The 17,918-nt window shown below is 36.6% G+C and overlaps 1 pseudogene; it reads left to right on the top strand.

Moving 5' to 3' along the window:
• LOC124888983 overlaps positions 1-17,918 on the top strand; it is a 30,276-nt pseudogene that overhangs the window by 1,660 nt on the left and 10,698 nt on the right.

Genomic DNA, 17,918 nt, shown 5'->3' with positions numbered 1-17,918 from the left:
TAAAACCTCTACAAATCATATTAACAAGCACCATGTTCTTAAGGGAACACAAGAGGAACTCGATTCACTCAAGCACTCTCGTTTCTAGCCGTCTCACAACACAAGTGGAACCTTTCACTTGTGAAGCTTAAAATGTTTGGTGGTCTACTCTCTTCTTGAGAGGAAATATGGTTTGCAATGTTACAAAGTGATTTTAAAATGAGCTAACTAAGGAACAAGACTAAGGAAAATGTTTAAATAGTCTATTACAAAAGGTGTTGCAAAAGGACTCCTTTGCCCTTAATGAGGGTGGCGGGTGTGGAGTGTATTTGGGGCATCCTTGGGTGTATTTTTGAGCACCTAAGGCCAGACCTCACATGTCAAGGCGTACACTCCCTTGGGCATGTTCACAACAAGCTCAAACGCGTTTATTTTCATAAATGCGCCTTGTAGTCTTTGTAGTTCCCGAGCTTGGACAAGGCTTTGAAAAAGGTCTTCAATTCACTATGCAAATCCGAAACTTTGACCTTCAACAAAAACTTGTAATCCTTGTGCTCCTCATGCTTGTATCATCCTCTCCATCTTGAAAGGAATTGTTCCTCAAATTCACACCTTGCAAAACCAAAGAGAGGAAAAACAAGCACACAATCCTCATGATAGGAGGGTTAGCATTAGTACCATAAATTATATAGACATGCCAAGGGGGTACACTTTTGGAATACAACCAACAATCCTTTGTTATGATCATGAAACACGTACTACAAGCATCACAAAGGACATGGCTAAGATAAACATCAAGGAAAGAGGAGTGCAATCCAAAACTATCACATATGTCATCAAGCCAAGGTTGTTCACATTTGGAATATACCCACGGGTCCTTTGTGTGTGACATGAAAAGCTTAGCATGAATGGCACAAAGAAAATGACTTTGGAAAATATCAAGAGATAAGAAAACTACAATGGTCTTAATGGCTTTACTATACCCAAAAGGTAAGACTACCTTTATCTTAGGAACCATAAGATACATTTGTTTCATTACCTCTACAAAGGACCTCATCAAATATAGTGCCACTATTGATCTTAAGATCCACCTCAACCACATATCACCATCATGCAAACAAGAAAACCAGCCACCAAACTTCCTACCACTATGCAATACAAATTCAAAATTAACATGGTTATCATCATAGGTAAAGAAGTAGTAGTGTAGAAAGGAATCAAGTGTGAAAACATCTTGCCGAGGGGGTACACTTTTAAAATTCAACCAGCAATCTTTTATTTTTACCATGAAACACGTAGTTTGAAAATTACAAAGGATAGGGATAATATAATCATCAAGGAAATATAAGCATAAGCCGAGGCAACCCCTTTTCCAACCACTAGTGTTCCGGGATCAAAGGGATGGTGTAACCAAGGGTAAAGCCGAGATTAACCAATCCCTTTACTAGGCTACATTCAAGACTAAAATTTTGTGGCATAGAAGTCTTCTCTTAAGAGAAAGCACACCTTTATTCAAAAGTTTTCCAGGCATATGATTACCTTGAGCAAAACTAGTAGCACGGTTTGCATCACACAATCTCAAAGTAATATGTCCACTATCGTGGTCAATATTACAAGAATGAACACTAACTTGAGGATTTTGAATCACATCACTCACATGATCAAGTAGTGAACTATCCTTAAGAGCAAATTGACCAACTTATGGAACAAGAGAACTACCAAGGAAAGATTCATGCTTTTCTACACTATGTAAACTCGAAGCTACTTCACATTGGATACTAATATCCTTATCACAACATTTCAAGCCTAATGAAATGTAGAGTGCAGCAATTATACCTCGGTGTATGCCACGGCAGTATACTTATTTAGAGCCCTTGGCCAAGGGTGTCACTAGCTCATTTCCCATGTTATCATGTGGAATCCCTTTTTGATACTTCTTTGATAGCATATGAACTTGAACCTGTACATAAGAAGGTTCAATGCTAGGCAAAGTGCTAGCATATTGGTTAGTGAGTATCAAAGATCCTTTGTGGGCAAATCCCACAAGCACATTTTTCTTTCCCTTTCCTACTTCACTACCCGCGGTTTCCCTTTTCTTTGCCCTCTTTTCTTCACATTCTTCTTGTATCTCACCACTAAGTTTCTCTCCATCTTGAGGCTTGGCCTCATTCTCCTTGGATCCTAACTCTCCCCCTTTTTCTACTCGGATGGTGTGTTTCCAGGTTAGTGTAGCTTGGGAAGGAGACATTGTATTTAGTAGAGTGTAAGGTCTTTGAGTTGGAGGATTTTAGAGTGGAGGATTCAGGTTTAGGGATGGAATTTGGGTTCCAAGTCCTCCTTGTGGAACTTGGTAGAGTGAGCAACGGTTAGGTCCATCTTGTTCTCGGCTTTGGGAGTAAAGATTGACTTGGTTTGTAGCACTTGGTGGATACAATCTTTGGTGCAAGGTCTCAGGAGTAATAGTAGGTGAGGTGTTTTGAGTGGTATGAGGTCGAGAACTCCTTGGGATTTCCACCCTCTCCAATCTTTCACTCATTGAGGCCACATCTGAACCTAACTTCTCAATATTTGCCTTCATCCTAGCCACGCCTCGAGATAAAGTTTCAAGACTAGCTAAGAGGACATTCATAACATTATTTTCCACGGTTGAGGAATTGGAATTTTTGGGTTCCATTTTCAATTGTACCTACAAAACAAGCAAACGTTAGTTTAAAATACGCTAGACATTCTTCACACTCGGCTTTCTCACTTGGTCCTTCAAGTGTTGTAAGCCGACTATCAATCCTTGAGTGCTTAGGAATGAGTCTACTCTTGATTTGGAGTGTATTTTGGTTAGAAGACTCAAAGAAGTTTTGTACGCACTTGAACGAAAAACAACTATGAACTATAACGAGCAAAGCACCACAAGTAACACTTACACGAAAGAAGTACTCAAAAACTTGTTCACAACTTAGTAGGTTGTTACTAGTTGTCAACTAGTCTAGGAGTCAATGAAAATGAAACTAATACAGACAAGGAAAGAAACTTATAAGGTCCTATGACTTAAGTTTTATTGTTGATGTGGCCCACACTTTCTATTTTTTTGGCCGTTGGCGTTGTTGTTTTTGCTTGAAAGTTGATGTTTTTCAACTTAGGTTGTTAAATCTAGTTGTTTTGGTGATGATTTTTGGTTTTGGAATGAGAAGATAAGACTTTGAACTCTCTTCCCAAAGGTCAAAAAGGTTTACATCATATTTTCACCAACTTGCACTAAAATGGCAAAACACCTTTTTGCCTTGTCTTTTTCCTTTCCTCTTTTGGCCTTTCTTGAAAAATGTTTTGACACTCTTTTGGTAGGAAAGCTTTTGGTAGGTCTTTGTTTCTTTGCCACTTTAGTGTTGTCTTGAAATTAGTTCCAAGACAAAACAATACCTTACCTCTCTCTTCCTTTTTTCAAATCGAACAAGGCCTTTTGTTGAATATTACTCAAGAACAACATGAACAACAACAAGAACACTTTGAACAATAACAATATCTAAACCGTCCAACCTTTCAACAACAACTTAACAAAGCTCAAATCTTGGACTTTAGACTCAAGTGTGCTAGGGAAACAATAAGATAACGCACGAAACTACTAAGACAAGTAAAATAACACTTAATCTAGACACAAATTCGGCCAAACAACAACAACATTTCGGCCAAGACACCCAACCCGTAGAATAACTTCTTTTTGTAAGATTTTCAACTTGGACACCTCTTCTAATGTTAGGAAACAAAGATATAACACTATAACACACAAAAGTCACAAGAAAACTAGGCACAAATCTCGGCCAAAACAACAACAAGACACAATTTCGGCCAAGACAACAAGAATGGACAGATTTGCTTCTTTTTGGAATTTTCAGCTTTTCAACACCTCTTTATTTTATTTTATTTTTATTTTTCAACTTAGAGATCCCAATATTGGTAGTGTAGGAAAACAACCAGCCTTAGATCTTATACCAAACGGTATCTACATGAGCACAAAACAGTCCACAAACTCACAAAAATAGTCCACACGTACAAGACATCAAACGGAAACAACAAACACACAAACTTGAAAGATAAGGAGATAGATAACTTGACACAGAGAATATAAAATGTAGCAACTAAAGAGTGTATAAAACTCTAAAACCTCTACAAATCATATTAACAAGTACCAAGTTCTTACAGGAACACAAGAGGAACTCGGTTCACTTAAGCACTCTCGTTTCTAGCTGTCTCACAACACAAGTGGAACCTTTCACTTGTGAAGCTTAAAATGTTTGGTGGTCTACTCTCTTCTTGAGAGGAAATATGGTATTCAATGTTACAAAGTGATTTTAAAATGAGCTAACTAAGGAACAAGACTAAGGAATATGTTTAAATAGTTTATTACAAAAAGTGTTGCAAAAGAACTCCTTTGCCCTTAATGGGGGTGGCGGGCGTGAAGTGTATTTGGGGCAGCCTTGGGTGTATTTTTGAGCACCTAAGGCCAGCCCTCACATGTCAAGGCGTACACTCCCTTGGGCGTGTTCACAACAAGCTCAAACGCGTTTATTTTCATAAACGCGCCTTGTAGTCTTTGTAGTTCCCGAGCTTGGACAAGGCTTTGAAAAAGGTCTTCAATTCACTTTGCAAATCCAAAACTTGGACCTTCAACAAAAACTTGTAATCTTTGTGCTCCTCATGCTTGTATCAATGATAGTGTGAATTGTTATTTGTTTTAGTTCGGTGTTTGATTTTGTTATTATGGATTGCATGGTTGAATGATATTCCGTTTGTGTTTAAAATGAAATTTGGGGGAGGAAATAGAAAATTGATAAAATGAATGTAATTTCCCTTTTTGCATCATTGATTGATTGTTTGGTTTAAAATTAACGTTGATTGGATCAAACCCGATAATATCATGCTTTAGGTCAAGAATTAATAGGCAAATGGTAGGTTGGGTAGGAAAAACTTAGGAAAAGTGGATTATTGAATATTTGGATGTTTGGTGAATGATTGTTGTTTTATCGTATTTGAATTCATTGTACTCATTTGGCCGGGGAATGCCCCGAAGAAAATTGTATTTATTCACCAGGGAATGCCCCGAGGGAAATTATATTTATTCACCGGGAAATGCCCCGAAGTATCTTGTATGTGAAGGACGTTCGTGGTGAAGCCCTGAGGCATCAGGTAAAGCATAGTGTAGGATAGATAGAATAGTTTAGGTTTTAATTTCAGCTTTCTTCATTTCGGTTCGTAATAATCGAACTGGACATTAACTTTTGAATTTTCGTTTGTTTGGTTTGTTTGTTTTATATGTTTTGCGGTTTATTCACTTCATAGTGTCAAATTAGCTGATATACTCTACGAAGCAATCATGGTAGAACCATGGGATCGAGGAGTGCCTAACACCTTTCCCTCGGTCAACAAAATTCCTTAATCGGAATCTCTGTTTGCGGATCAGTTTAAAAGAGTCAAAATAGTTTTGAAAAATGATTTTCAAATTTAACTTGGCACACCAGATTTATGCCAAGTGGTGATTCCGAGTTTTGATTGTTAAAGGTCCTTTTCGAAATAAATTATTTTCTTTTATCACTTAATAATAAAAACCCTTTTCGAATATTAAAATATAATATCTTTTTTTGGGTTAAAAAGGGGTGTGACATCTAGGACTTTCGGGCCGCGTGTACCGGAAAAAGTTGTCATAATGGACTCCAAATTTACAGTATTAATCCAGTAAAGAGTTCCTTCGTCATAATCACGCCTTGCATTACAATGTAGAACTTCTGCATTATCAGTATTTGAACCGGCTGGTTAGTTTTGTGTTGGTGTACTGGAGCTCATAATGACCTCCCAGAAAATCAACTATGCTCCTGAAGTTGATAAAGTATGCAAAGCACTCGAGGTTGGTTTTTATCATTTCCATTACATAACTCTTTGACTAGTTGGTATGACTCTTCTTGTTTGCTGCACCAATTCTGTGGTATCTAAATGCTACAACTATCGATTAATCTTATCATACTCACTAACATCTGAGGTTTTATTCATAAAGTGGTGGCAAATTTTCTAAATTTTTAGTAAGTGCTGCCATATTGCCACCCATCATTCCATTCTTCTTATGGAATTGCACTTTTTGGTTAAAGGAGAACATCTAAATTAAGTCGGCTTACTAGACAGAATTAACTGAAGTGTTTTCTGGCTTGTTGTATCATCTTTTAGCTGTCAGTGAAAAATATCTTGTCAAAAAGTCATCAATATAAACAGCTGAATGTGGTGGTTTTTGAAACTGTTTTCTTGCTTTTGATTGATGTGTATTGGTGCCAAAATCTTAACTGGACGATCAACAAGCCCCTGTCTGAAGCTTTTAGAGAATCTGAATGAATAACCAATGTCAATTTTAATCAAGTGCATGATGTGATTTAGAACGAATATCTTGTGATCTGTAAGTATCAATTATAAAGCTATGTCAGTAATTGTAGCTAGAAAATAGAACCCCAGACTGGGTGGGATGGTTCTATCTTGTGGTGAGAAAACATTAGTAAGGAAATGTTGAATGTAGCTATTAGTGTATTACTATTTTTTGTTGTTGATATTTTGCGACTATGTTACATGTGGTTTGATGAGTCTTTTGCTTCCATATGCATGCAATGGATTGCTTTTTTTCATGCTTTGATTTGATATTTTACTGGTTCATGAAGGTGCATTAGTGCTTGTTCTCTTAGTTGCACGGGATATCAAATCATCAGCTAGTGATTCAACTACTTTAATAAGTACTTGTGAAGTTACTAAGAAGTTTTTATCAGTAAGATGCATCGTCATATAAACCAAATGCATAACTTTTTTAATTCCTTTTTTCTGGATACATCTCATCTAAGCTGCTGTTAATTGTTGTTTGAGTTAGTTTATGTCGTTGGCTATTCTATGAACCAGATCTGTAATGAAGGTCGGCAGAATGCTTCCGTTGAAATCTTGGAGATATTAACAGCTGTATATGAAACTTATAAATTGCCTCTGGCTCAGACATGGGTTCTGTGTAGGCATCGCAGTGTCTGGCTGATGGCGGTGGGTTTAAAAAAGCTGTAGTAGCTTTGATGGAAGCGACATGGGACAAGTCTGTATGTCCTAGACAGATGTGGCATTTTATGTGGTTGATGCTCACAGATGGGGTTTCCGCGAGGCTTGTGCTGAGCTTCACTTACAAAAGGGACAGGGAGTAGCGCGCTGGAAGGGCATATGCTTCCTAAAAGTCATGATTTTGTGAAGATATAGGACAGTTTTGCAAAATGGAGTACCCCTTGGTGCACTATGCACGTTTGTTCGGGTTGTCCCACTGTTTTGCAATCTGCTTACGGAGCACTCATACTGGCAATTATGATGATATTTTAGAGTTTTTTCTGCCACCAAATGATGATGATTACACTGACCTGTTTGCTTTGCTGAACTCACTCTTATTGACAATTAAGCAGCACTTTAGGAGTCTTAGGGTTGCTTCTAGAGGGAAACTTGAGCATGACTGGAGATCAGTTAAGATTATCAAAGCATCCCAGAAAGAAAAGCTTGGTTCGAGGTTTGAATCTATGCCAACCACCAAGTCCCTTCCTCACCCTGTAGTGTAGCAAATGGAAGGACGCGTCGTGATCTAATAGAAGAGAAACAGTCCCATGTGGAAATGAATGGGGCAAAAGGTGCCGAGGGCGTAAATGGTACAGCTGAGGGCCATAATTATTCTTCTTTCTCTGAGAATAAGCAGACTGGTAAGAAATCAGAGAGAAAACGTGGAAAAACCAAGAAAACAATAAGCTTAGAGATTTTGCAACAGCATTTTGCTGGAAGTCTTACGGATGCTGTAAAGAGTCTTGGTGGTATGCTATTCAAAATATTAGGAACTTATTCTTCACTATGTGTTGCTTACAATAACTGTCCATTGTTTCCTTTGCCAGTGTAATAGCTGATTTGACTATTTTTGTTAATGTTCTCGTAATTACAGTTTAATTTGTCCAACTACAATGAAGCACATTTGCAGGCAGCATGGGATCTCTAGATGGCCATCTCCCAAGATAAACAAGGTTAATCGGTCCCTTTCAAAGCTAAAAAGTGTAATTGAATCTATGCAAGAAGCTGATGGAACATTCAGTCTGACTTCACTTGCACCAAATTCACTTCCTATTACTATTGGTTCTATTTATTGGCCTACAGGCATGACTGATTCACCGTAAAGCTTTCGAGTACCATGAAGAGAAGAATGAGTTCTCCAACCATGGAACACCAGCAAGTCATGAAGAAACTGAACCCTTAAATCAAATGCTGGGAAGCAGGATTATTAGGAATGAATAGTTGTAACGCCCCGAAAATCTGTCCCGAGACGTCACACGGTGCTTAGGACCACAAGTGATCCCAAGCTAACCCTTCTAATGGCATACTACTAAGCAACTGAATAAATATGAATGAATGACTGAGTTAAATGTGCGGAAATATAGAGAAATCCTGAAATCTGTAAAACACAATATTGATACCACTTTTACATTTTAATAAAGTCTGAAGAAAGGGACTGAAATTACAATACTGACTCTAACTGGTATCTGTGAATCCTCAGCTATACTGACAATAAATAGTTGGGAAGCTACTCCAACTATCTCTAATCAATACACATAAATAAGAAAAGACACACTATAAATAAATCCAACTGAAGTCCCCGAAGTAGGAGGATTCATCACTTCGCTAGCTGAAATCTGCAACTGTCTAAGTCTGAATGTGCCTATGTACCTACATTATGAGACAATGTAGCACATAGACATATATGTGGATCAGTACTTTGAGGATGTACTGAGTATATGGGGGTGTATTCATTAAGTCAACAATATCATTACTCTTTATAAAACTATGCATGCTGATATAAATGACTCACATAGCTTGAATAAATTTGAAATTTAAATCTCATAAATCATGAATAATGAAACATGTAGTATAAATCTCGTGAGTCAATATACTTAGTTCTAAAATCTGTATTATCCTCTTATTCTCAAAGCTTGTAAGCAAAAAGGAATTTTAAAACAATAACTTTCAAAACTTATGTTTTTATCTTGAGGAAGATAGGAGTTTGGGAACACAAGGACTTGGGAACTTTAGGACTATAAAATTTTGGAGACTTGGAGACTCAGGGAACTTGGAAAATCTTAAAACAATAGCTTTCAAAACATCTACATTCATCTTAAGGAGAATAGGGGACTTCTTTTGAAACTTAGGGATTGTAGAACTTTGGGAGTTTCTTCTAACCAACATAAACCATGAGAGCTAACATGGAGTCAAACGTCTTGCCCACATTGGGAAGAGTTGTTCTACCCTTGCCATCGGAATAGAACCTTAACTTTAGTTATCACTATCTTAGCCCACTATGGCAAATCAGAAACCTACGGGGGCACGTAGTTTTGGGGCATGGACCTTGGAATCATACCCAACTCGATGCTAAATACTACTCCCATACTTATTGCTCAAAACTTTTAGGAAATCCACCTTAAAATAGCAGAAGGGTTCGTAATTAAAACTAATTGTGCTTTCTTTGGTTTAAATCATAAACTGTATGAATAATGTGGATTCCTATCTTAGCTTGGATCAAAAGATCAACTTCTTTCTTGAATATTTGGTAAACAATCATCAAAGAGGCATTAAAATCACAATCTTCTTGAAATATCAAGACTAAATTTTAGGGCTTAAAACTCATGTTTCAAACTCATGTAAATTCGTAGCAAATCATCATGCTCAATATGGTTTTTGAAAATACTTCAAAAATATCAAACTCATAAAAATCAAGAATCACAATATCATGCTTAAACTCAATTGAAAAATCTGAAAAATCGCATTAGATGCATAAATATATGACAATAGTCATGTAATTCAACATTCAATCACTTGAAATCTCAAAATCTTCAAACAATAAAAATTGGGTATAAACCCTAACATTAATTCATGGAAAATCACATAAAAATTCAGTAACTTGTAATTTAAAATAAGTTTTGGGCACAAGGACGAAAGATGTGTCCTTGATCAAATCCCAAATATCTTATTTGTCTTGATTTCATGGAACAAGTTGACTTTTGAAGCCTTGAGAATGTTCTTGGAGGCTTTTCTTGAAGGTTCTTGAATGATGATGTTTAGATTCTTGAATTTTCTTGAAGAAGAGTTTGAACCTTGTTCTTGAGGGTTGATCTTGAAATGAACCCTTATTTTGATGTTATGGATGAATATGAAGTTATGTGCTTTGATTTGATATAATTAGGTGTTAAAAAGGTGGAAAAGACCCAAAAATCCTTTTAAAAACGACTTAAAATCGCTAAATAGAGGCCCGACGGTTTGGGCGATGAACTGTCGCCTTGGGGATGGACCTTCCCTTCAATCCATCACTTTTTGGCCAGAAAACAGGCTTACTACCTTAGTTGCGATGGTTTGGGCGACGGTTCTTCGGCCTTTCCGTCGCACTTTGGCAGTCCGAATAGCTCACTGTAAAATGACCCTAACTTTTTATTCCACTACTGAATTTTGGTGAAATTGGTATCATTGGAAAGATAATTCGATTATCTATATTTTGATGGATCATAAGCTCAAAAATTCATAGTATAACAAAAGATATGCTTATTTTGAAGTTGGCTATACCAAAATTCTTCTCAAGAATTCAATTGGTAAGGGATGTTTTGATTCGCCTAATAGTTAGGACATATTTGAGGCCTTAATACACACAAACCTTGATCATAAAACTACCAATGCACTATAATTTATTTCTCATGAGCTTGAAGCATGGTTCTACTATCGGTTGGAATTCTCAGGGTATTACAATAGCTCTCTCCAAAGTAGAATGGTTTTGTGCGTGAAGGGTCACACAGATCCAGCATCAGGAGCTTCTTAAGAGAAGAGAGCAAGGGGACACATACCTCCATGGATCATGCTGTTAAATAATAATTCAAATGGGTTAGTGTTTTTGTTAGAGTTTGTGACCCGAATTTTATTGATCTAACCGTAAAAAGATCGCGGTGCGACCCATGTTTGAGATTTTTGGGGGGTCTACGGCGGTAGCATAGCCCAATCTTGGAGCCCACCAGTGATCCCGTTGGGGGTGCGGGGTCGAAGCCCCTGCAGTATGGACTTGTATGTTTTGGGGATTAGAGTTTTCTTGTACGCACATATTATATAAGTGTGACTTAAAGGATTAGTTTTAATATGACAATTCTCGTGTGTTATTGAAAACTTTGGCTCCTCCTTGTATTCCTCTCCGATATAGTGAATTTTTCTCTTTCTCTGCCCATGGTTTTTCCCATCAAGGGTTTCCACATAAATCTATGTGTGTTTATCTTATTTTTCTTTTGCTTATTCCTATTTGATTTCATAACAAACTGGTATCAGAAAACATAGTTGTTTTATTGGGGATGGGAACCATGAAGTATGATATTCTGCTATTGGACCGCAATACATGATTTTTGTTATCGCAGGTTAAGATGCGGGTTTTGCTCCCCCAAATAAATTTGGATGATGCTCTATTAGGGTTTGATAAGATTCCCTCATTCTTGACAGAGGAGGATAAATGACGTAAGGATCGAAAGGCTTTATCTCAGATCCACCTTTATTTATCTAATCAGATTCTACAGGATGTTTTGAAGGAGACCACTGCCACTGCGCTGTGGTTAAAACTGGAATTGTTATGTATGACAAAGATCCTAACTAGTAAGTTGCATCTCAAATAACGACTTTATTCCTATCACATGTTTGCCTTTGGAGGATCACTTATCTATCTTTAAGGAAATTATCTCTGATTTAGAGACTTTAGAGGTTAAGTACGATAAGAAAGATCTAGGGTTGATTTTGTTGTGTTAGCTCCTGTATCATACTCGACCTTTAGGGATATTATTTTATATAGCCGTGATACCCTGACCCTAGATAAAGTCTATGATGCGTTGTTCTCTAAAGAGAAGATGAAGCATCTTGTGAATGGGTCGGAGACTTAAGAAGATGGTCTCATTGTTCTAGGAAGGACTCATGAGAGGAAAAATGGAGGTGATGACAGGAATAGGTCAAAATCTAAAAACAAAAACAAAACCTATAATTACTGCAAGAAGAAGGGTCAAATCAAATCTGAGTGTTATAAGTTAGAGAATAGAAATAAAAGAAAAGCTAAAAAATAGAAAAAAAAAACAACCAGAGAAGTTCGATGAAGCTAATATTGTTGAAAATGGAACTAGTCATAGAGAACTCTTGGTAGTCTCTGATGGTAACTCCAAACTTTGTGAGGATTGAATTCTTGATTCGGTTTGCACATTTCATATATGTCGTAATCGGGATTGGTTTACAACATATGAAACGGTTTCTAAAGGTGTTGTGTTGATGGGAAATAACTTACCCTGTAAGATAGATGGTACTAGAACAATCAGGATTAAGATATTTGATGGGGTTGTGAGGACACTTGGTGATGTGCGGTATGTCCCAGACCTGAAGAGAAATCTTATCGCGTTGAGTACCATTGATTCGAACGGATATAAGTATACTGGTGAAGGTGGAGTCCTGAAGGTTTGTCAAGGTGATTTTTTTGTGATGAAAAGAGAGAAAGACTATTAATTTATGCGTCTTGCAAGGCTCTGCGGTTACAGGTGATGTAGATGTTTCTACTTTCTCTCTATCAGATAGTGATGTTGCTAAACTTTGGCATATGTTCCTGGGATATATGAGTGAAAATGGGATGGTTGAACAAAGAAGGAGAGGACTTCTTGATGGACAAGGTATTACCAAATTGGAGTTCTATGAGCACTGCATTTTTGGGAAGCAGAAGAGAGTCAGATCCACTAAAGGCATCCACAAGACTAAAGGCACACTTAATTACATTCATTCTGACCTCTGGGTTGCTTCTAGAGTACGTTTTAGAGGAGGTGAAAATTACATGTAGACAATTATTGATGACTATTTAGAAAAGTTTGGGTGTTCTTCCTGAAGCAAAAGAATGATATGTTGCCTATTTTCAAAGAGTGGAAGACTACGATTGAAAAGCAAACAGGGAAATAGGTAAAACGCCTTCGGACTAACAATGGTTTAGAGTTTTATTCTAATGAATTTAATGTTATGTGCAAGTCAGAAGGAACCGTGAGGCACTTAATAGTTCGTCATACTCTATTGCGGAATGGTATGGCCGAACGAATGAATAGAACTATAATAGAGAAGGTGTGTTGTATGCTCTCTAATGCTAGTTTACCCAAGTATTTTTGGTCCGAAGCTACTTACACAACTTTTCTTCTTATTAACCTCTCTCTTTCAGTCATCATTGACAAAAAGACTCCATAAGAGGTATGGTCCGATACTCCTGCCAGTTACTCTGATTTGAAGATATTTAGATGTCCTTCTTATGCTCATGTTGATAATGAAAAGTTGGAACCTAGATCTTTCAAGTGCTTATTTATGGGTTATAAGTCTGGTGTTAAAGGATATAAGCTTTGATGTCCAAGAAACAGAAAAGTTATAATTAGCAGGGAAGTTGTTTTTTATGAAACCGCTATGCTTCGTGCTTCCCCCTATAAAGATCTAGTGTTTCACCCCTAAATGAGCCTATTGACATGAATCAGCAAAAGTCAAGCATCCACGTATAATTGAAGATTGGATCAGAGTCCACATCAGTGTCTATTTCTCAGGCTAGCCTAGAGTTACAGAGTGATACTATTTCTTCCTCACTACAAGTGGTGCCAAAATATTCTATTGCTAAAGACAGGCCTAGGAGAGATATTAGACCTCTTCAGAATTATGGTGAAGTTGAATTGGTTGCTCATGCATTGAATGTATCAAAAGTTATTAATTCTAGTAAAGAACCTTCTTCTTACTCGGAGGCAGTTAGTTGTGATAATTCTGGCCAATGGATAATTGCTATGCAAGAGGAGATGGAATCACTTCATAAGAATGGCATATGGGATTTTGTGAAATTGCCTAAAGATAGAAAAGTTATTTGTTGCAAGTGGGTATTTAAAAGAAAGGAAGGAACATCAGGAGTTGAAGATGCTAGGTATAAAGCAAGACTAGTTGTTAAAGGTTACAATCAGGTTCAGGTGTTGACTTCACAGATGTGCTTTCTCCATTTGTAAAGCATAATTTGATTCGAGCCTTACTTGGTATTATGTCCATGCACAATCTTGAGCTTGAGCAGCTAGATCTCAAAATTACTTTTTTATATGGAGAACTTGAGGAGGACATCTATATACAACAACCAGAGGGTTTTGTAGTCTCAAAAAAGGAGGACTATGTATACTTGACATCTATATACAACAACCAGAGGGTTTTGTAGTCTCAAAAAAGGAGGACTATGTATACTTGCTGAAAAAGTCACTTTATGGCTTAAAACAGTCACCTAGAAAGTGGTATAAGAGGTTTGACTCTTTTATGACTTCTCATATGTTTAGGAGAAGTAGTTATGATAGTTGTGTCTATTTTAAGGAGAAAATTAATGGTTAGTTTATGTATATTCTCTTGTATTTTGATGATATATTGATAGAAGCAAAGGATATAAGAGAAATAATAAAAGTCAAAGACCATCTCAGTAAGGAGTTTGAGATGAAGGATCCAGGAACAAAAAAGAAAATCCTTGGCATGGAAATTTTGAGGGATAGAGAGAAGTGTAAGTTTTTCTTGATTCAGAAAAGGTATATTGAGAAAGTGCTTCACAGGTTCAATATGCAAAATACCAAACCTAGTAGTACTGCCTTGGCATCTCATTTCAACCTCCCAACTACGTTATCTCAGAAGATAGATGATGAGCGTGACTATATGTCTCAAGTTCTATACTCTAGTATCGTTGGGTCTCTTATGTACACGATGGTGTGTTCTCAATCCAATTTATCATATGCAGTCAGTGCAGTTAGCAAATACATGGAAAATCCTGGTAAAGAATATTGGAAAGTAGTTCGGTGGATTTTCAGATACTTGCATGGATCTGTTGATGTTTGTTCGCAGTTTGGGCGATATAGAGATGGAGTGATTGGATATGTTGATTCTGATTTTATAGGAGACCTTGATAAGAGAATATCTCTTACAGGCTATGTTTTCACCATTGATGGTTGTGTTATCGGTTGGAAAGCTACTTTACAGACTACAGTTGCTTTGTCAACTACTAAAGCAGAGTACATGGCTATTACACAGGCTTGTAAGGAAGCTATTTGGTTGAAGGTTTTATTTGATAAACTTAGCAAAGACTTACAGACTACTATAATCTTTTACTATAGTCAAAGTGTTATCTTCCTTACAAAATATCATATGTTTTACAAGAGAACAAAGAACATTGATGTTCGGTATTATTTGTGTGTGAAATTATTGCTCTTGGTGATATTGTGGTAAGAAAAATCACTACCTATGATAACCCACTGATATGATGACCAAGACACTACCAAGTGTCAAGTTTGAGCACTGCTTAGACTTGGTTGGTGTCAGCAGTTAAGATGTGCCCTAAGGGAATTTTGTGGAAGAGGTGGAGAATTTTCTCAAAATAGATTTGAGTTCTGAATTAGAATTCATGTCTAGGTGGAGATATTTAGAGTTTGTGACCCAAATTTGGTTAATCCATCCCAAAGATATTGTGGTGCAACCCATGTTAGAGATTTTTTGGGGGTATTGTGGTGGTAGTGCAGGCGAAGCCCGCGTGGTATGGACCTCTATGTTTTTGGGCTTAAAGTTTTCGTGTACACACATATTATATAAGTGCAACTTAGATGGTTGGTTTTAATATGAAATCTCTCGTGTGTTATTGAGAACTTTGGCTCTTCCTTGTATTTTGCTCCGATATAGTGAACTTTTCTCCTCCTCTGCCCGTGGTTTTTTTATCAAGGATTTCTACATAAATCTGTGTGCATTCATCATGTTTTTCTTTTTCTTATAATATTGCTTATTCCTGTTTGATTTCAAAATAGCTTCCTATTTAGTTGGTAGAGTAACATATTTGTTAGGAGTCCTAGTTTAGTCAAAGCATATCTTTATTAGTTGTTAATATTTAGGTTAGTGTATAATTATTCGTTGAGTTAGTGGGTATGTTTTGAGTTAGTGGTTGAGGTTTTTTAATTCCTATTTAAAGAGTCTTATGTAACTTGGTTTAGTTGAATGAATGAAAAATCAGTGTAAAGTTCTTTGCAATTATATCCTTCCTCTTATACATTGCTCTTTCTTTCTTCAATTCCCCAATAGTTTTTGGTATCAGAGCGGAGAGAGAGTGAAACCTAAAAAATCTCACTAGCCTTTTATTTGAAACCCAAAAATTCTCAATAACCTTTTTAAATTTTTTTTCTTATTGTTCATGTTAGGTCAAACTGGGAGGTAAGGCAAAAGCAAGAAGAAAATCATAAATAAGAGCGAAAGATGGCTACCAATACAGCATCTTCCATATCTCAACAACTAAGTCCCATATTTAATGGAGATAAATATGAATTCTGGAGCATAAAGATAAAGACATTGTTCAAGTATCAAGAATTGTGGGATTTGGTGGAGGATGGCTATGCTGAGGAAGATAAAGCACAAAGGTTGAGGGAGGACAAAAGGAAGGACTCAAAGGCTTTGTTATACATCCATTAAGCAATGCATGACTCAGTTTTTTCCAGAATTGTTACTGTAGAAACCTCAAAACAGAAATAAATGGGATATTCTGAAGAAAGAATTTCATGGCTCGACAAAGGTAATGACTATCAAACTCCAATCACTTCGGCGTGATTTTGAAAATTCATCCATGAAAATAAGTGAATTTGTACAGGACTACTTATCTATGGTGAGTGCAATTGTTAATCATATGAAGACATACGGTGACAAAATTACTGATGAAACTATAGTTTCTAATGTTCTGAGAAGTCTTGATAAAAGTTTTGATCATGTTGTAGCTATCATTGAGGAGTTCCATAAATTATCTGATTATGGTTTTAATGAATTTATGAGTTCCTTACAATCTCATAAGGATGGATGAATGTCTCTCAATAAAAGGGTGAAGAGATGGAGTTTCAGGTTAAGGTGGATTCATCTTTCAAAGGCAAAGCAGAAGTCTCATATGCCATAGGATACAGAGTTAGAGGTAGTTTTCATGGTCGAGGTCATGGCAAAGAACGAGGTTAATTTTGTAGTAAACACCAGCAGTTCAAGAGCAATATTCAGTGTCATTATTGTAGAAAAATAGGGCACATGGAAGTTTATTATTGTACTAAACAGAAGGATGAACTATAGCAGGAAAATTTCACTGAGAAATAACAAAAGAAGGGTAATATTTTCATGGCTCACTCCTCAGTAGATGGTAGTTTGGATAATGTTTTGATCATTGATAGTGGTTGCTCCAACCACATGTCTGGCAGAAGCTCATTGTTTAGAGAAATTGATGAATCAGAGAAGTCAAAAGTTTAGCTTGGAAATGACCAGGCAATGAAAATCGAAGTAAAAAGTACAATTGCTCTAAGAACTTCTCATGGTAATGTAAAACTTCTCTATGATATACAGTATGTTCCTTGTCTGGCCCATAACTTGTTGAGTGTTGGGTAACTGATGACTTGTGGATACTCTATTTTATTTTATGAAAATTCTTGTAGCATTCAAGATAAAAAATCAGGATACAAAATTGTTGACAATCAAATGACTTAAAATAGAATGTTTCCTTTTGAAGTTTCTAATGTTAAAAGTTTTGTATTAGTTACCAAAGGTAGTACCAAAGCTAATTTATGGCATCTACGGTATGGTTATTTGAATGTAAAGGGGTTGCAATTATTAGGTTGTAGAAATACAGTTCTTAGTTTACCTAGAAAGAATTGATGCTCTTGAATTCTGTGAAGGATGTGTGTATGGGGAACAAAATAGTAATTCATTTCTTGTAGGCAAGTCTTGGAGAGTTTCTATTTGTCTTGAACTGGTGCAAGCTGATCTATGTGATCCTATGAATGTTGAGTCCTTAGGTGAAAGTCGATATTTTTTACTTTTTACGG

This window comes from Capsicum annuum, chromosome 11 (assembly GCF_002878395.1).
Source record: "Capsicum annuum cultivar UCD-10X-F1 chromosome 11, UCD10Xv1.1, whole genome shotgun sequence".
In the NCBI taxonomy this organism is placed as follows: domain Eukaryota; kingdom Viridiplantae; phylum Streptophyta; class Magnoliopsida; order Solanales; family Solanaceae; genus Capsicum; species Capsicum annuum.
Note: the sequence above shows the minus strand (reverse complement) of the source record. Positions and strands in the feature narration are given on the sequence as shown.